Genomic DNA, 20,467 nt, shown 5'->3' on the forward strand with positions numbered 1-20,467 from the left:
TGTCACTTATCCTTGGTTTTGCCGACCCCTTCTATGAGGAAGTTCTTCCTCAGAGGTCTAATTTTGATGCCTCTCAGTGCAAGGTTTGTCCACTCTCATTCATTTGGTCTCCAAGGAAAGATGAACAGATACTTTGGGTTTTGTTGTTGTTACTGTTGTTGTTGTTTTTAATGTATTTGAAGATCACTGACTGACTCTGTGAGACAGGAGGGCAGATGGACAGAGAGGACAGGAAGACAGAGAGACAGAGTGAGGTTTCTAAGCACAGAAAGAAAGTTTATCTTCCCATCCACAGTTCTCAGGTCTGTCAGCTTCCCTACATGCTCGGGGTGCGTGAAGTGTCACAGGCAAAACTGGAAGACTTCGAATGACATTTATGCCTTCACACGGTGCCGACGACACGTCTTGCCTTCTGAATAACACTCTCTACTCCTTGTGGCCTGTGATTCACAGCCAGACTGATGGAAGTAGAGAACCTTAGCATAACATCCGATCAGTGAGTAATGAAGACGTAAGGGAACCTCAGAGAACCATTTGTCTCCGAAATTTAAAAAAAAAAAAAGTCTTCCAGGAATTACCTGAATTGACTTCACCAGAGGCAGCCAAAATATGAATTTGAGGGCAAATGCGTTATTCCTAAATAAAGGACTCATTTCTTTTTTTTTATTAACTTGAGTATTTCTTATTTACATTTCGATTGTTATTCCCTTTCCCAGTTTCCGGGCCAACATCCCCCTAACCTCTCCCTCTCCCCTTCTATATGGGTGTTCCCCTCCCCATCCTCCCCCCATTACCGCCCTCCTCCTAACAATCACGTTCACTGGGGGTTCAGTCTTAGCAGGACCAAGGGCTTCCCCTTCCACTGGTGCTCTTACTAGGATATTCATTGCTACCTATGAGGTCAGAGCCCAGGGTCAGTCCATGTATAGTCTTTGGGTAAAGGACTCATTTCTTAACTCCTGCTTTAAAGTCAGACTTTTAAAAGAAGAAGACATGCTTTGACTGATGGGGGGGTGCTATTGTGTTTTGTTTACTATTTATTATTTAATTTGTGCGGAGTCGTGTGTGTGCGTGCACACACCCTCCAGGGCACCTGCCATTCAATTGTGTGAAGGTCTGCTCACCACCCCCAGATTCTAGATTTTTTTTATTGACATATTTTAAGTGGCACATACTTACAGTGTGCAGTAAGATATGTTGGTGTATGACTGCATTGTGACTTTATTAAGCCAAGCCAGATTATTTCTTGAAGTGTGAACATTTAAAGTCTACAGTCTTAGTCGCTTTCAAATACAGGGTGCGTCATCGCTAACTATAGACACTATGCAGTACAAAGGGTACAGAGCGCATTCGTTCTGAGACGGCTGTGATCTTTTAAAAGTGTTTAATGATTTGGTTAGCTGTGTATTTTGATAGGGGCCCTAGAAGGACTAGCTAACCGATCATTTATGACTTCTAACAGTTCTGAATCGTTAGCAGCAGCAAACCACTGGCTCCAGTCTTCCTTCCACACACTGAGAAGGCTTCACACATAGAAGTGTGTTGGTTGCAAGCTCTCAGGTGCAGGGCAGTGGATGTTTTTCCCATCTGGGCACTAAAGTTGACCCTTCGAATGCCTGATGTTTTCTACAACCCAGAGACTCCATGCAGGAGATGGCCTTTCATCTTCAGGGAGCCATTCAGCTCGCAGGACCTCTCACCCCCTCTGGTTGCCCATATTCACCAGTCCAGGTGGCCACAGCGCCTGGAAGTCCCTGGATAGCTGCCTAAGGCATGAGAAGTTACAGGCTTTAAAATCCACACCCTCCTTCCACTCGGTTGATTTTGATGAACCAACCAGGTTTGGTGATCAAACTACTTATACTAGAGCAGGTTGCAGTGTGTGTGTGGTGGGGGGTGGAGAGGTGGGGCATGAAACTGACCAATGTGGTCAGGAAGTGTTATGTAGTTGTCGAAGCTATGGAACCACCGGCTAGGGATTTGGACTCTGCCTCTTTGAAGATGTGGGGATAATATAACCCCAGGCAGTGTCAGTTTCCTTATTTCTCCAAAGGGGATAAAATATCCGCTTCCCCGGGAATCTAAGAAGTAGAAAGATTTTTTTGCTTCTTCACTGTGACCAAGGGCAGAAAGAGGTATGTCCAAACTACTTAATTGAAGAGGAAAACCCTTCTCTAAGCCCCCAGCTTTTGTAAACGGAAGTCTGCAAAATCAAGTGCCAAAAGACATATTAGCAGGAGAGAGGGGACACAAATATGTTAGTGTTGCTGTGCATTTTACCTGGCTGAGCATGTATTTACACTACGTGGGTCCCTGAAGATGAGTCTGCATGAGTCTCTGAGCTACACAAAGCGGCCTGAGTTCCAAAGGAGCGTGCACTTTTATACATTTAATGATATCACGTGTGTGTGTGTGTGTGTGTGTGTGTGTGTGTGTGTGTGTGTGTGTGTTATGCGCGCGCATCCTATAGGGTTCAACAATGGAGAGATAGTTTGGATCAATTGTGTGGAAATGCTGACATAGCATCCAAGTCAAGTGTTATCAGCAAAGTTTGTCCAGTGCAGACCCCTCTCAGTTGTGTCCCCAGTGATGAACCTCACCTGGTTCAGAAGAGTCAATAAGCACTGTGTGTCCGAGATATGGACGGTCATATCTGTGTCTCTCTGCAGTGTCAGAAATTATTGAAAGATAACACATTCACGACATGGCAGGTTCAACCGTAGCAGTTTGCCAGACACTTCTGCTTTCCCTGGTTGCCCTGTCTGAGGCAAGCGTAGGCTGTTTGCCTCTAAAGTTAGCTATTAGTATTGACACTCAGACAGTTATACATTATGTGGTAAACATTTCCATATGCCTATTCATGTTCAGACTACCCAATAGTAATCAAAACTCAAGAGGCCATAGAAGACATCACGAGGCTTTGGAAGTAGGTTGGTAGACATGTCATTAGGGGTTGTATGGACCCAGTGATAACCAAACTGAGATGCAGCGGGGGAAGCCAGGGAGGCTGCAAGGTTTTCACGTGAAGCTGAAGAACTGAGTCCAGCTACAGAGGTGAAAGTGTAGGACCAGATCTACGTGAAGGAATGTGGGCAGATGGATGGCAGGTCCAGGCAGGCAAACAGGACAGGCAATCGGAGATTCAACTAGACTGTGTCAGGAGCTCCCTGCCTGTAAGCCCTTAATGCATACTCTGGGTGGTCAGATGGCAAGTCAATTGGAGGCCTTCACCCTCCATGCTATGTGTCCACCTCTTTATGGGTGCCACATGAGAGATTTTATATGACTTTAATATGCTTTATCCCTTTACAGTCTCAATTAAATTTATAGAGTGGTGCCCTTTCAGCTCCCAATAATAAGTCATTTCTTGAAATGTCCGTGCTACACAGCTGGCTCCAGACAGATGCTGCCATCTGTACGTCTACCCTCCATCCTTAAAAGGGAGTCAAAAGCTGCTTGCTTTACACTATATGCAGTGGCTTTATATCAGGCTTCAGCCCAACCTCAACAAATTGTTATCACCTCCCGAAGGGAAATTCATGCCCAGGCAAGCAAGAGGACTCTTCCTGTGTCTGACCCTTCTTGAGAAACCTTCACCTCAAAAGTCTTCTTATGCTAACGTGGCATATTCAGAGTGGCACAGCCCAACATCTCTCAACGTACATGACTAGGACCTCAAAGTCAACACTCTCACAGTGGCCCAGTGGGCCATGCAGTCACTTGAATATGAAGTCACAATATGAATAGGAGAAAGTTTGAAAAATCACTGTGATCTAAAGGAACGGAGACTATTTCTCTGTAAACAATTTGGAATCTACGGTGCGTGGGTACAGAGTATGGGAAGAAGGTCATCATCAGCATATTACTGTGAACCGAAATTTCTAGAAAAAAAAAGCCACATGATTCTACAAGGTCAATTGACTGATTAAAATTTAGTGATTACAGAGAGTTGGAATGTTTTGGGGCCAGTGCCAAATCTTCTTGGGTTATCTTTAGCCCTCTTGGCAGTCATTCATTGCCCATCTCTTTGTCTGACCTAACACTGCCGGACCATCATGTAAAGTCTTTTAGGATGCATTGGCTCAACAGACCACAAGCATCCACAAGCTAGGGCTCTCATCAGGACCTCTGAGACCCGGAGCAGAGAATGCTGCTTTGCTGTAAACCACCTACCTGGTATTTCCAACAAACAGAAAGGGGCCTTGATGTATGACTTCCTTTGTTCTGTAACTATAAATTTCATGAAACAGTCATCACAAGGTAATATGAGATTTGGGTGAGCCTGAATCCATGTCCCCAGGTCACTATCGTTCCTATTTGGCTCCAGAATAAACCATCTCTACTTGCACTGGAGGTGAAGGCTGTGTTTTGTGTCCATATAACTGACAGATTGCTGGAATGGTAGGTCACATGACTGGGGTCTGTAACTGTGGGCCCTCCCACAGCCCTGCAGATCTGTCACAAGGTCATCCCAATACCTTCCCAGGAGTACCATGAGGGCCTGGTAAAATCTAAGAGAAACATGGGCATTCCATGTTTCCACATACCATGGAAACATCATTGCTTTATCTCCATGGCCTAGCACAGATCCCCGAAACAAGCATTTCAGAAGCCAGTAAGTAGGCTGTGTATTCCTAGTCTCTCGTGCCTGTCATAAGAAAGGGACCAGAAACCCTTTGCCTTACTTACTTACTGGGAATTTTTTCCGTGTGTTGTTGTTTCATAGGGAAGGAGAAAGGAAAAGGAGAGATGAAAAATTCACAAACAGCGAATGGGTTTTTCTAAGGAAGGCAGGGTGACCAGGAAACCAGCAGACAGATGCCCAGATCCTATCCTGTATATCCGCCCAACTTTGCCCTCCCCAAAGATCACAGGCCCCGGCCAACCCAGCAACCAGAGGGCTGGCTCTGAACTATTTATAGTGCTGGGCCTTGGGCAGATCTCTTCCGATGTGGATATTTCTAGCTCTTTCTAATTCAAAGCAGCCTTTGACAGCCCTGGGCCATAACAGTGTGTGTTTAAGTGCTTTTACATATCAATATTCCAGGTCTCAAAGGATGTATAGATTAAAACAGTATTAGTCACCCTGGTTTACCCCACTGAGTGAAGTAAATTAGTCAGTACCCTGTATATTCTTTGTTTGCAGAACGACTGGGCTTTCCCATCCTAGGAAAACATCTAATCCCTGGACTTGGGCTAGACTTGTTTTAAATTCCTCTTCTGCCATTTATGGATTCCAAGATCACAGTGTCTCTTCTTCTCTATATGCATGGTTTTATTAACGATAGATGCCCCATCCACCAAGGTCACCATTCACTGATCAAGTACAGTCCCAATGAAATACTGCAGCCAGCCTAGACTGTGTCCCAGAGACATGGCTCATGGATGAGTCAGCTCCACTGGCTGGACTCAGATTCCATTATGTGGCAGCAGTGGTGAAATAGTATAGGCTTGCTGCCCTATCTCTGGGCTAACACCAAAAACCAAGAAGACAGTGAGAGCTAAAGAGACCAAGAATGTGAGGCCCTTAAATCCCTTTAGGGATTCAGAGGAGATGAGACAAATACATGTTATGTATTCTTATATACACACCTAACAAAATGGAATTACTGCTGTTTTTATGATATAACTGTTGGTATTCTATCTAAGCTTCACCCCCATAGTTACCTGGCAACAGCCAGGTAAGCTCCGCCCCATAGTTACCTAGCAACAGCCAGGTATGCCTGACTATAAAAGGGGCTGCTTGCACACCCCTCCTCTCTCTCTTGCTCTCTCTTCTCTGCCCTCTTCCCCTCTTCCCCTTCATCCTTTCTTTCCCCATCCTCCTACCCTCTTCCCTCCACATGCTCATGGCTGGCCTTTACTCTCCTCTTCTAGTCTTCTCTCATTAAACCTTTCCACGTGGAATCATGTTGGCCTGTTGTGTACTGTCCAGACGCGAGCCAAGATTTCTACCCCAACACTGGTGACCCGTACGTGGAATTTGATTTCCCCATGGCTACCTGGCCCAACGCCCCACTGCCAACAGTGGCAGCCGACATCGGATTGGAAAAAAGGCCCTTCCTACCGTGTGCCTCTGCCGCCTACTCCCGCCGCTCTGGCAGCAGCCCACAGCCCACCCTGGGACCCCTTGGGTGCAATCACTGTTGCTCGGCTTGGGCCGTTCACTCGCTCAGGGCGTGGTGAGGAGGACGGAGATGTGCAGCGCTGCGGCACGCACCACCTGAATCCGATCACCGCCTCTCCTAGGCCTCAGATGCGCCATCCGACGACCACCACCACCACCTGCTGGCTGCTGTGGGACTCAGGACTTCGACCACGTGAGTTGTGGCTGCAGCTGGCGCACATGCAGACTTCTGGTGAGCTGCTGACCTCCGTGGTTCACCACGTGGTGCCAGCTCTTGCCACGTTAGTCACTTAGACAAGCCCTCACCAACCACACAGTTTCACTTTTCCTGCTATCAGACCGCTAAAACTCCCGCACAAACACTGGCATATTGATAGGTTTATTCCTCCAGTTGGCAAGGAGGGCCATGATTTCCCCAGATAGGGCCTGGCCAGCCTTTATAGGATAAAAGGACCTCCTAGCTGGCATACGAGATAGGACTTCGATCGTTGGGCAGAGATTCCTTCGAATGCCGTTCCCCTCCGGGCTTTCACAGCCAATCAGAAAATCCCAGGCCTGGGTAGGAATGCTTTCTAGCAGGTCTGGGACCCACCATGAAAGGCCTCCAGGAGTCTAAGTGATGACACCTTAGTCACCAGTCACTAAGTGATGACTCCTTAGTGCCAGACACCTGGTCTGGGAGAATGCTGCTGTTGTCGAGTTGATCCTCCAGGACGCTGGTACGGATAACTTGGTAACTTCTCCCAGTGGGCAATTCGATGTCTTCGAACATACCTCCAGATTCCGCATCTGTTGTTGTAAAATATAAAAATAAAAAAAAAATATTGTTGTCTTTTACCTTGCTTGGTCCTGCACTGCGGTGCCGCAAGATATCTGCTAGATATCTTGGTGGAAACACATCCCAACTCCACGGCGGCCCAGAGTCTCCTGCCGCCTCACTCTTTCCTACACTCAAACCCTCACACAAAAGAACACACAACACAATAATCCACAATAATTGTTAACATATAATTGCTCACCCAAACATACAAAGCCCAGTACCATCCATCCCTTAGGAACATTAATAATCTGTAAAGACACAGAGCGGAATCTTAATGTCAGCCTCCATTGTCCTGCCTCGGCTTCTCTCTCTCCCTCCTGTCTCTTCCTCCTTTCTGTTCCAGTCTCCTCCTCTTCCTTCAAACTTCTCTCCCACCCATCCTTCCTTCTCCTCCAATGATAGGCCTCCTTCTATCCTGTACCTGTCCCTCACCTGTACTTTACAAATTCAATGAGGAGAAGGTTCTGGTGAAGTCACCTGATACCTGAGTAGTGACTAGGCAGCTGTCCTTGGGGCAGTGGAATTAGCACCAAAATACAGATAAGGTCAGGGCAAACCATAACACGCATCAGGATGTTTTCTGGAAATTTTCAAAACTTTAAAACTAACACCTCACCTGAGGACATCAAAATTGATACACCTATACAATAATGTTTGGACCCAATATTCATTAGACAATGGTTCAAAATGGCCGCATAACGGCACGCTAAATTCCTCAATTTTACGGGATTTTCATGCATACTGCCAGCAGTCTGTTAAATGGAAAAAAAGTTCTTCATGTCCAAGCATTCATCTACCTTCACCCTAACCCCTCTCTGTGTTCTGCTTCCCATGGCATTCCGCTGAAGCCCAGCAGGCCTCCTCATCGAAGTAATACCCTGCGTGCAGCTGCCTGCCAAGGACAGCGCCCTCTTCAAGCACATGCTGGTGAGTGGTGACCTTCTTGACCTCTGTGCACTTTCTTTACCTCAGAGCTTGACTTTCCATGGCGTACACATGGTCTCAGGGGAGCGTTCTGGAGCTTGGAGCTACCTGTGCTAAGGGATGGATCCTTTCACTGACCCTCATTCTAGGTCCTTTTCCCTTGGGTGAGATTTTTTTCCTCCCTTTTTTGAGACAGTTTCTCTCTGATGAAAACTGTCAAGCCAGGCCTGGGTAAACTGCTCTCTGTCTCAGGAGCACCGGCTCTGAATGTAGCCCCAGTCCTGATAGGGACAATTAATAATCCCTATTCTCACCCCCAGGTCCATCGGTCTTCACCACCTATCCCTATTTCCTGGGATGTTCTGGTCTAATTTACACTAAGCAGAAAACAATATCTCTATGTGGCCAATAAACTGACACTCTCTTGCTAGCGATCTGTAGCATAGGCCTCCCCCTCCTCCCTTCCTCATTGCTGCTTCACTGCCGCAGCTCCTGGTTCGCTGCCCGGTGAAAAGCAGGTCTGGCCCCGCCCCTTGTGTCTGCCAGGGACTCTGTCTGTGAGACCTGCTTTCCCACTCGAGTGTGACCCCTACACTTGGCACACTCTCTCTTGCAGGGTTGCTGTGCTCTGCCTGCCACTGCAGGTGCTACAGCCGCTGGTTCGCAGCAGCAGGAGAAGCAAGTCTGGTCCTGCCCTTTGGGTCCTACCAGGGATTCTCCTTGCTAAGACCCACAAGGAAGCGAGCTCTCTATTTCTGTCCGGGACTTTGCTCCTGTGCCTGGCCTGCCACAGCCTCAAGAAAAACAGCTTTCACACTATTTTTTCCAGTGTGTTCACACCACCAGCACACTCGTTACTAGGATACAGTATGCTACTTAGGGCTCTTCCTCCCACCCCACACCCCCACCGTGGGGTGGGGTAGTGCCGGCCTGAAGCCTGAATCACTGGTCTGGGCTTCCGGCTTCCAGGAGGAAGGTCCGCCTCACCTTCCTGGGTCCTAGCCATGCGCACCACAGAACCACCCACGTGCCAGTGCTCTCGCACCTCTCCCTTGCTCTGCAGATTAGCCATTCCCAAACCTTGCTGTGCTCAGTGTCCCAGGCTTAAATCCGCCCCGCCATGGTCTCACACATGGCACGGTTTCCCTATTCCTTTTCTCTATAAAACCTGTCAAAGTTATTTAAGATTTTTCATTCCTTACTAATAATTTACTTCTGGAGGAACACCAGCGAGTTTGGGAGCAGGCGAGAACACATGCAGGTAAGATCCATCAAACTGACGGAACATACACCCACTTGGACCTGAGGCAGTACCTGACCAAGATCCACAACGGAATTACAATTCCACAGGTGGTCTCTTAGCCACAGATAGATTCATAACCTGTCTCCTGGCCGGTCCTTTAAGGCAGGGCAGCCTTAAAACCAGTGAATTTTGAAAAACTACAAGAGGTCATTTAGGAAAAACAGGAAAACTCATCTCAATTTTTAGGATGCCTTACAGAGGCTTTATTGCAAGACACTAATTTGGACCCTGAAGACTCAGAATGTAAACAAGTCTGGTATCCTATTTCTTTTCCCAGAGCGACCCTGACCTAAAAGACAAACTTAAAAAGCTAGAGAGGGAGCCCCTAACTCCACAGGCAGAAGTTTTGGCTCTGGCCTTTAAAGTGTATCATGGGAGAGATGAGAAGGCTCTCAGACTAAAGTACCATCTGATGGCAAAGGCTGTCCGACCAGCCTCAGCCACTGCCCAGAACTCCTGGTCTTCTAAGGCTAAGAAACTACCAGGCTCCTGCTACAAATGGGATCAACAAGGTCATTGGGTGAGGGCTTGCCCTAACTTCCGCAAGGAAGGGGGCTTGTAGGTACCATCAAGAGGGACACTGGGCTGTTGATTGCCCTTCAGTTGCACAGGACATGGGCGGGGGGACATCACATCCAGGTAACCCTCCAGTGGATCTCCTAAGCTTGGCTATGGACAACTGAAGGGGCCTGAGTTCCCTGGACCTGACCACTGCCATCACCAGCCGGAACCCTGGGTAACCATCATGGTATGTGGGCAGCCCATCTCCTTCCTCTTAGACACTGGGGCCACTTTACTCCGTCCTAACAGAGTTTTGAGGACCCACTTCTCTCTCCTATTCCCTTATTGTTACCTTCCTCACCAAACCCCACTGTTTAGCTGCATTTTAGGGGTGTACCTCTCAGCTGTTCCCTTTTGGTAGTGCCAGCATGCCCTGTCCCCTTATTGGGAAGAGATCCTCTAGCTAAGTTAGGAGTCTATTTCCTTTGCCCCCCGACCCCAGTTGCCTAAACCCACTCTCACCTACAGCTCCTCTGTTTGTTCTAGGGGAGGTCCAGAACCCCTCTGTTGCTAAACAGTCTTTCCAAATAGGATCTGTCTTTTTGGCGTGACAAACTGTTTTAAGACCTCCGGAACATGTTCTGTAGGAATGCTAGACTCCCTAGACGGCAATAGAACCACAACCCTTGATGCCTCCTCTCTGCCTTATGGCCCACAGGTACACATTGGTACTCCTTTTCCCTGAACTAGGAATAGACTTTGACCCTTGGGCGAGTGTTACCTCGAGAGTGACTCTTGATCCCCTCCCCCTTCTGGGCTCTTGCAGCTGATTAGAAACTCCCAAGCCTGGGTGGAGACATTTTCTGGTGAGTCTGGGACTCACCATATGGCCTCTAGAGGGTCTGGTGATGACTTAGACACCTAGCCTGGCAGAAATTTTGGGTGTTGAGATTATTCTCAGGATACCCCTATGAATAATTCAATACCTCTCCTCATGGGTAACTCATTGTCTTCGAACTCAACTTCTCTTAGTTATGAGGTACACACCAGATGACAGTACAACCCTCAATCTAGCTAATGAACTTTCTCAGATAGAAAGCGGACTGGGTTCTTATACTTCTAACTCCTCCGTCCTTATTAAAGAGTTTCAATATATTACATATTCTTAGAGCTTTGATTTTCCATGACTGGCTAAATGCTTCCTATTTCCTTTTCTTGCTAAACTGAACCCTATATGATCCAACTGTAATCACAAATTCTTGTTCCTTCTGCTCCACAAAAAAGCTTATCTTAAAGAATGTTCATGTTAACTCATGCTGCTATCTCTTTTGTAAACTTATAAGCTACAGGAAACCCACTCAGATACCAAATAGACTCCACCCAGATAAGTACATCTGCCTAAAGTTTCTACTTACTACCTATCCCAACGGGCGGGATTCCTCTGGGTTTCAAATGTACACCTAAGAAAAAATTTTCTTTTCTTCCAAATGCACTTAATCTTATTCTCTACCTACAATAAATATATATGTGTGTTTCAGCATCTTGTCAAAGTCCAGGTGCTTACTACACCCAGGACGGCTCCAGAGAAGCCACCTCCAGATGTCCCAATCTCCTCTCACAGACACGGATGCTTTTATTGGACCTGTTCCTTCTGACCTATCCTCAAATCGTTCCACAGACCCTGGACAACAAGGAAACATCCAACTGGACAAATATCCCATACCCACTTTTCTAGATTCCCTAGAGACATGTCGCCCCAAAGCAAGCAGGAAGTAGTCAGAGGTCACAACAACACTATTCCTGCTCCAACATCACCTCTAATTTTTCTTTTTAATTAAACCAAAATGGGGAATGTTGGTATTCTGTTTAAGCTCCAACCCAACAGTTACCTGGCAACAGCCAGGTGTGCCTGACTATAAAGGGGGCTGTTTGTCCCTTCCTCTCTCTCTTCTCTGCTCTCTTGTCCTCTTCCCCATTGTCCCTTCTCTCCCTATTCCCCTCCCCCTTTCCCTCCATGCTCACGGCTGGCCTTTATTTCTCTTCTATTCATCTTCTCTCACTAAACCTTTCCACATGGAATCATGTTGGCCTGTTGTGTTCTGTCAGGACTCGAGCCAAGATTTCTACCCCAACAATAACCTATAAATCTTTGCCTAGGAACTGTAGGATTACATATAAGAGTAAATTAAAGTTTTACTTGAGTGTGCTGATCCTGCCTACTCGTAAAACCCCTTCCTTTTTATTTTAGAAAGACAAACCCCAGCAGAAAACTACCTGAAGGAACAATTGTGAGAGTCCTCAGGTCAAGGGTCATACTGCAGAACCTTTTTGCTAAAAACTGGAGTAAATGTTTGAACGCTGTAATGGCTACCTACAAACGTCTGTCCCTGTGAACATGCTTAACCGTGGTCACCCGGCGCATGCCCTTAATGATGTTGGGATCCTGTCTATCCTGTCTCCCTTCTTCTTTCCCTTTGTCACTCTTATATGGAAACCGTGAGGTGGATAATTTCCTCTGTCACATTCTACCCACCACGATGTCCTGCCTTGACCCAAAGCCTAAAGCAGAAGAGCCAACCGACCATGGCAATGGCAAGGTTGTGTACCTTGCAATCTTGAGCCAAGCTAATGTTTTTCTCGGGTGCCCTTTCAGAGGTGGGAAGCTGATTGGAGGGTTTGTGTGCCTCTACTTAATGAGTGCCCTCCTCAGAACTAATTTTGGAGTGAGTCATATGAAGACCCAGCCTGCCTCTCCCTTAGGCTTAAAAGTCATCTTATGGTAAAGACAAACTAGGTGAATTCCTGTGTGTGATTAAACATGTCTCTCAAGAACTGGGCTATGTCTCGCCTGTCACCTGAACTACAAATGATTTCATTCTGCCTGTTTTAAGAAGCAAGTCATGCCCTTGTTTCTAAAAGTTTTTTATAGCCATCTTACAACCCGACCTTTGTTTCAAAGGATTCTATGACCACCTTGCTATAACTAGCTGTTGTCATGACTGCTTTGGTATGCCCACCTTACAGCGAGTCTTTGTTTCAGGAGGTCGTTGGGATTAAGTTGTCATGGTTATGTTCTGCTCCTGTAGCTTAGCTACTTCGCCCACTCCCTACTCCTGAGTTATCAACACTTGTCTTCCTCATATCCAATGCTCGTCTCTCAGACCCCACCTCAGGTGCAAGCACCCAATGTGCACACATTAAAAAAGCTTGCTTTGGTTAATTGCTTTTTAAGTTAATTTGGCCATGATGATTTGGGTTGGTGGCCTTTCTCTCCCCATCTTTCGGATTAACACACTAAGTAGAAAAGTTCTCTCACTGTTTACCAGCCAGTTTCCCTTCCCCAAACTCACCGATGCAATTAGCTTTCCTTCTCACTCTGATTTGTAAGAAAAAATTTTGTTATATAGTAACTTTTAAATTTATATGCAAGGTTCATTTATAAACACTTAAACTTTTCTACTTTGGTTTTTTCTTTTACCGCCTATCTTTCCACTTGACATATTTAAGCTGTGTCAACTTTCTCAATGTGTCCTGTCATCCAGTGGTGACAGCCAGCCTACTATAATCACCTCGACAATTTTTTTTCTCTCTATTCTCATTGTTTATTTGCCCAGATAAACCAGAGGGTCATTTTTAAATTAAAAATAGTGTTTGGGTTTTGATTAAAATTGTGTAATGAAACTTAAAATAATTTAAGCAGAATTATTATCACATCAACAGCAAGACTTATTGCCAAAAGACACACTGTCCCTGTATAGTGTTCTTAACGTGTTGTCATGCCGCCATGGAAGCACGTTGGCTCCTTTCACCTCCCCTTAACCCCAATCATCTCATATTTTGAATGGCTCTTATAAAATGTTAAGAAAAGTTGGCTGGAAGAAGTTGACTGAATTCTCATTTTGATTTAGAAAAGGATTTTTTGTTGATTTTCTTTTTAGACCCATTCCCCCAAGTGGCCAATCCATAGAAAATGATAATTTGTCCCCTCTTTCCCAATATTTGGTCACATTTATTTTTTTACATCCAATTACTTTTTGTCATTTAAAAAATGATGTTAAAGAATAATAGTTAACTATCTTGCCCATTTTAATTGAAATGGTAATGCCAAAGAGTCATAAAGGTTTGTGATGTGTGAGGTACCCATCCCTAGCTGATTTGAATTTAACCCTTTGAATGAATCTACAGCGTCACCAAGCTGGCCAGCATGGAGTTCTCCGAAGTAGGTACTACTATTCTCTCTGTTTTTCTGTAGAGAGAAACTAAGACTCAAAGACATTGAGTAATTTTGACAAGGCCAGGCTGGAAGTAACTGGCAGAGGCAAGATTTGAATCCACCCAATGTGAGTGGCCTACTGACCATTTCTGATCAGAGGCCTAGCTAGAGTATGGACTGAAGGGTTTAGTGGCCTCAGTAATATCACCAGCATCTCATACTGTTGGTATTAGGTGACAGATGACAGCCACTACTAAGTCCTCCGATGTCCAAGGAGATGGTACTCTCCAGAAGAACAGAAGCCAAGTAGCAGTATTTAACCCTTCGTGGTAAAAGGGAGAGGCATAATTATCATGAGGAGAAACCAGGACACAGTGGACACTGGGGTTGGCACCGTATTCCCCAGGATAAGACAGATGAACATATGTTCACAGACATTAAAAGTAGGTGAGCAGAATGTTGGCATCAGTTACCACAGTGGACAGGCGTAATTATAATCCATCCAGCTCTTACCTCAGCCAGTTCTCAGATCTAAAGTCAATCAAGTGAAGAAATGACTGAGTCCCATTGCAGAGAACTCTATAAGACCCCTACAAGCTGTCCACAAGTGGAAATTCCATAATCCTTCCCAAAGTGACAGAGTTAATTGAACCCCAACGAAAAGACTGTTCGAGGAGTTTTCAAGGACTCTTAGATACAGAACCCCAACACAGACATTCCTCTTATAAAGAGGACATTGGGAGCCACGTGACCAGTGGAGTCTGGACTCAGGTCTGTCTTACAACAGATGTAATGTGTCTGTAGACACCTGGGTGTCCATTTCCCCAGCTCTTTGAGTATAATCTGAGGAAATACAGGCTAATAGTACTCTATACCAGTTGTCTGGCTTCTGGGGTAAGAGCTCCATGCTGGTCATTAAGCTGCTGTTTCTCTCTGTAGTTTGTTCTGTCTCTGATTCCGCACCACCACCACCACACTGCCCCACATTGATGCTCTGTCCATGATACTAGAGATCTTCCAAGGACAAGATGGATGAACATCCAATAAGTTTATTGCCTAGAACCTATGATGACAAACATTGAGAGTGGGTGAGTGACTGCTTTGTCATATGATTCCAGACTTGAGTCTAACAAGAACAGCTAGAGGGATACAGAGACTTGTGCTTCTTTGATCTGCGGTCCTGTGAGCATTGCCTTAGCCTCACTTCTCACCCAGGGAACAAGCAATTCATTGTAAGCACAGCACCAGCTCTTGCAAGACCCACCTCACCATAACTCTTTAAACATCAGCATCCATTAGCCAGACCTCCTTAAAGTTCCCACAGTCCCATGATCACCCTGCTCTGCTGAGACTCAGCAGAACAGCAAAGGAGTGACCTCCTTTCAAAAGTTTGAGATTTGGCTCCTATTCAAAGCTTCTACCTATCAGGAATTCCAACGTCTCCTTAGGTCTTCCAGCCCCACCAGCAGCAGTCACTGTCTTCATTTTCCATCTCTGAGGCAGCTTAGCATTCTCCTTGATCTTCCAGTTTAAAAACTAACAATTCTTTGTGTTAAGTTGTCTCTGAAGACAACATGTGTGTCATTTGCCTCCATTCATATATGTTGTAGAAAATACAGGTGACACTAAAATGACAGAAAATCAGAAATTAGGAAGAAAGGCAGAAGTCATAGCCAAATCAATTATCGTAAGGAGATGGGCAGAGGGTAGTGTGTACGATGCTAGTATCAGGTCACCAGCTTCTCTCTTAGAAAAGATGGTTAGATCATTCTATTTTTGGTGGTTGACTGCCATAGTCTTAACCGACAGACAGGCACAGGATGATCCATGAATTGGGGAGGGAGACACATTTCATCTTTGTTTTTTATTCAATATATTTTGTGGGGGGCACATGGGTCATGCCACCTGAGGTACTGGCATGGCAAGGTAGGTGGAGCATGTAAAAACCCGAGAAATCTCAAAACTTGATATTTAAATCTCAGCCTGATACCGGCAGGTGTGGGACTAACTCCCTCTCTATTTCTGTGCCTTGGAGCATGTGACCTGATGATCCCCAACCAGACGGTCACAGGTAGTCATTATGTAGTCCAGCTCCTGGAATTCTCCCTCATGCAAACAGAGAGTCATCAGTATCTTAGCCTCGGCCGATAGGATGCGTTCACCCCCAAAATCCTATCCTACTCTGTACCGATATGGACGTACAAAGTCAAATGGTCCTCTGAAGGAGGAAGTGAGGATAATTATAAGAAAAATAGAAAAAAGATGCAAGAAACAGATAATGGGAGGCCTGCTTGTCAATACCATGTCAGCCGTGAGTATATTTCTCATAGCCTTTTGTTGAGATATCTGTTCTCACTCAAAAACTCCTTATTCCTTCCACTAAGGTCAAGAGAATGGTTGGCCCCTTCAACTTGAACCTCAAGTGCATCTCCTCTTATCATTCTATGTCTAGCGGGCTGAGATATCAGCCAACAGACCCTGGTCTGCCTTGACTCTCTACCTGGCAGGCAGTCTCTCTCTCTCTCTCTCTCTCTCTCTCTCTCTCTCTCTCTCTCTCTCTCCCCTCTTCTTCTTCTTCTTCTTCTTCTTCTTCTTCTTCTTCTTCTTCTTCTTCTTCTTCTTCTTCTTCTTCTTCTTCTTCTTCTTCTCCTTCTCCTCCTCTCCCTCCCCCTCCCCCTCCCCCCCCCTCCTCCTCCTTATTCTTCTACTTCAGAAGCAGCAAATGGCTCTGACACCACTCCCCAAGATTCACGTAGTCCCTGTCCATGTGGAATACAGAGCTATTTCACTGAGGATCCTCTGAGACTGGCTCTTTGCTGAGCTGTAACCCTTAGGGGAAGGCACTCTCCCTTGAAGAACTGATTGTTAGACCTTTGGACCCACCTGTCTGGTCAGGTTCCAGTAACTCACAGAGGCTAGCATCAGAGCACAGCCCCCCCCCCCCAACATTGCTGCCACTGAAGAACCCGGGAGCTCAGTCACCTGACTCCCATGTTGGCTGCCCAAACATCTTTACTCCTTTTTCTTTTTCTTTTTTTTTTTTTAGTTCTTTTTTTCGGAGCTGGGGACCGAACCCAGGGCCTTACACTTCCTAGGTAAGCGCTCTACCACTGAGCTAAATCCCCAGCCCCTTTACTCCTTTTTCTAAGGGCTCTAATACTGTTCCAGCATTTCCAGCCAGGCTGGAGTCTGCAGACCCAGTTCTTCCTGGACTCCATCCATCTTGGCCTGGCATGCAGCAATGTCTGGTGCTCTGGAGGGAAAAGCAGATTTCAGACCCCACCCACTCCAGACTTAGCCCAGTCCTCTCCAAGCCCATGTCTCAGGAGCATCTGGACACCCGGATGAAGAGAGGCAGGCAGAGCCCAGAACCATGATTTTGGTCATGTTTTTACCCTTCCTATAATTCTTCCCAGATCCTCTCCTCCCCACTCAACTTTATGATTTTCTCTACCCGTGCACATGCCCCCCTTCTCTCAAAATAAAGCCAAAACACACACAAAAATGAAAATCAAAACAAACGACCAATGTGATGGATATTCTCGGTTGTGAACATGACTACATCTGGACTGACTGAACTAAAATGGCTGGCACACCTATAAGGAATTTTTTTTTGCAATTAAATCATTTGAAGTGGGAAGACCCACTTTTAATCTGAATGTATTGAGGTGGGAAGATCCACCTTTAATCTGGGCCAGATCTTCTCCTGGCAGCCTACATAAAGGATGTGGAGATGGGAGCTTGCTCTGCCTGATTGCTCTGACTGGCAAGTGTATTGGTTTACTGACATTAGAGTCTTCTGCTGGATTCTGGTGTGTACTGAAAACCAACTAAGACATCCAGCCTCATGGATTCTTATACCTCCTTTGATAGGTAGATAGATAGATAGATAGATAGATAGATAGATAGATAGATAGATAGATCCATTGTATCAATTTTGTTCCCCTAGAGAACCCTGACTAATATGACCAATAATACAAAAAAATTGCCAAATGAAACAAAAAGCATGGAATTTATGTTGGCCAACTCCTCCTGGGCATGGGGTCTCCCTGGATTGTGGTTTGATATGCCCGTGACACTTCATTAGAGAAAACAAATTTCCCCTTTGCTAGTGGGTATCAATTGCAAATATCTTCTTGGTTAGGGATGGAGAACCATGTCCACTTCCCTTCTTAGTTCTGGGACTCTGCCTGGCTTGAACCTGTGCAGGCCCTATGTCTGCCACCACAGTCACCCCGACCCCGAATACTTTGGAGCCTCTGTCTTCCAGCAATTAAATTAATTTGCAAAGGCACGGGCATTGGCCTTCTGGCCCACAGAACAACTTGAATGTGCCCAGCAGTTTACATTACCAGGAAAACATCTCCAAGCTCCCAGCAGCCGGCCGTGACTTCCCACTGACAGGAACTGGTATATTTAAACATTCCAACTTCCCCACCTCCAGCTTGGGCTAATTCTGAGGCCCGTGTTCTAGCCTGCTACATGGAGTCCCCAGGAGACTGAACCCTGGTTACCTACAGTGGACACATCCCTGAGAAGAGCTTTTACTCTCTGCCCGTTCCTTTCGCGTCATGTATGCCCCCACCGCTTTTTCTGCGACCCTTAAACAAATGGTTTTCTTCCTTCTCTCAGTCTCTTCTTCCCCAAACTACCTATCAAAATATAGGCAGTGTATCTTTAACAAAACCCTCCTAACTCCTCCCCGCTATTTCCCAGGATTGATCCCTTCTGCGGAAAATGGGTCTGTGGGCTGGGAAAACTATCATGCAAATTACTTTGGCCTCTTTATTTATAGATCAACCCCTTCAAGAAGGCAACTGTGCTATATTCTGTGAGTACTGCTGCTATCAGGCAACCGGCTTTATGGTTGGTTGCAGATTGCCCTCCGAACCCAGCAATGACGTCACCCATAGGCGACAGGGACTCCCGCCCTTCTGTTGCCATGGCAATCACCATACCGTCCCAGCGTCCATTTGGTTCACCTTTCACCTTTACCTGTGAGCGGTTACGTCACAGCCTAAATAAAAGGCAGACCCTTCCTGACCTTCGTCCCTTCTTCTTCCTCTCTCTCTTTTCTCCCTTTGTTTCTGTTGCCCGCTTTTGTTCCCTTCCTCCACAATAAACCTCTCTCATGTAGAACTGCATTGGCCTGGTGTGGTCTGTCCAGACGCAAGCCTCAATTCTGTCACAACAGGTACAAGCCCTGATCTCTGCCTATAAAGCAAAGATCAGAAGGTGTATTATCACACAACTCTTTCATCATCTAAAGCTGGGCGAGCCATGAAGCCGTCCTTCTATCAGTGTCTTACTGTTTGAGCAGGGGGTCCTCCAGGATTCTCACACTTGTTATCCGTTAGTCTTCCTCCCACGTGTCATCATAAACTTCCACATTGACTCTGTCTGTGTCTTTCTTGTCACTGGAGTTACTTTAATGACGGCTGAATGAAGCTGTCTGGAGGAGGCTGTGAGTCTTATGACGCTTTGATCTGCACTCTGCAGTAATTTCATCTTGAGCAGTGGAAGCTGGGGTTCCTGGGGGCCCTCTTCTGGGGATGAGGCAGTCTCTCCATGGAGAGCCACAGTGGAGGTGACTGGCAGGCGTAATGAGTTCCACTGCTGAAAGTTCTCATCAATACAGTCGCTCCAAAGAGTCCTGGGAAAGGGAGAGCAGGGGCGGATCAAGGGAAGGGAAGAGGATAGAGAGGTGAAAGGGAGGAAGAGGAGGAGGAGAGAGAGATCTTAAAGAGGCCTTAAGCCACAATTATTTCTCCAGAGACCTAATAAACTGGCCGTTCAATAATGCTTGGAATACTTTGAGAAGAATTTAAAAATGATTTCCTTTTATAGTCAGCATCACGAACTATTTCATTCTGCAAGTGACATTTTAATAGCCAAACAATCACCGTGCCACAATAAATCCCGGGAGGCCAGGGGTGATCTTCAAAGGAGGATGAGCAAAGGAAGCTTTGGAGCTGGGTCATGATTTAAGTGATTTTTCGGGGGTTAAATTCCATTATGATCTATTTGGGTGACACTTCTTGTAATAATAACCTCACTGCATGGCCCCTCTTGCCATATGTATCTTCCCTGACCAGCTGCCATTCACACTGTGACCCTAGGACGGTGGCAGTCTGCTCTGACCTTTGCAGTTTGTAATCCAGAAAGCACTAATGAACTACCAAGCCGTCCTACCCCTAATTAGCTGTCTCCTGCAGCTACAGGGGTGGGGGTGGGGTCTTTCAAAGCTGAGATTTGAGAAGTTAGTCCTCTCAAGAAAACAAACAAGGAGCGAGTCTTGGAAAGCCCAAGGGATTTCTCAGCCAAGCTGAGCTTGGAGCACTGCCTAGCCTCCAGTGTGGGTTTGAACACTAATTGTAACACCGGTTAAAGGGTTCAAGCACATAACCAGTGTGCACTGCACCCTAAAAGGGGCTCAGATCAAAGAGCCTGACAGGCAAATCATGTGTAGCACACATGTGAATATGAAACATTTGGGTCTCCCAGATATCTAACAGTGAGTCCTCCCTTTATATTGTCTGGGACTATGTCTTGCAAACACGTCATGATTGGGCAAGCAAG

At 46.1% G+C, this 20,467-nt stretch overlaps 1 long non-coding RNA gene across 1 annotated transcript; it reads right to left on the reverse strand.

Moving 5' to 3' along the window:
• Positions 1-1,592: 1,592 nt before the first annotated feature.
• LOC134485585 (uncharacterized) lies at positions 1,593-19,679 on the reverse strand. The gene is made up of 2 exons (XR_015670582.1): positions 19,198-19,679; positions 1,593-6,916 (listed from the first exon to the last, which is right to left on the reverse strand). It is a non-coding gene; the product is annotated as an uncharacterized LOC134485585 (long non-coding RNA).
• Positions 19,680-20,467: the final 788 nt, after the last annotated feature.

This window comes from Rattus norvegicus, chromosome 2 (assembly GCF_021556685.1).
Source record: "Rattus norvegicus strain SHRSP/BbbUtx chromosome 2, alternate assembly SHRSP_T2T, whole genome shotgun sequence".
Taxonomy (NCBI): domain Eukaryota; kingdom Metazoa; phylum Chordata; class Mammalia; order Rodentia; family Muridae; genus Rattus; species Rattus norvegicus.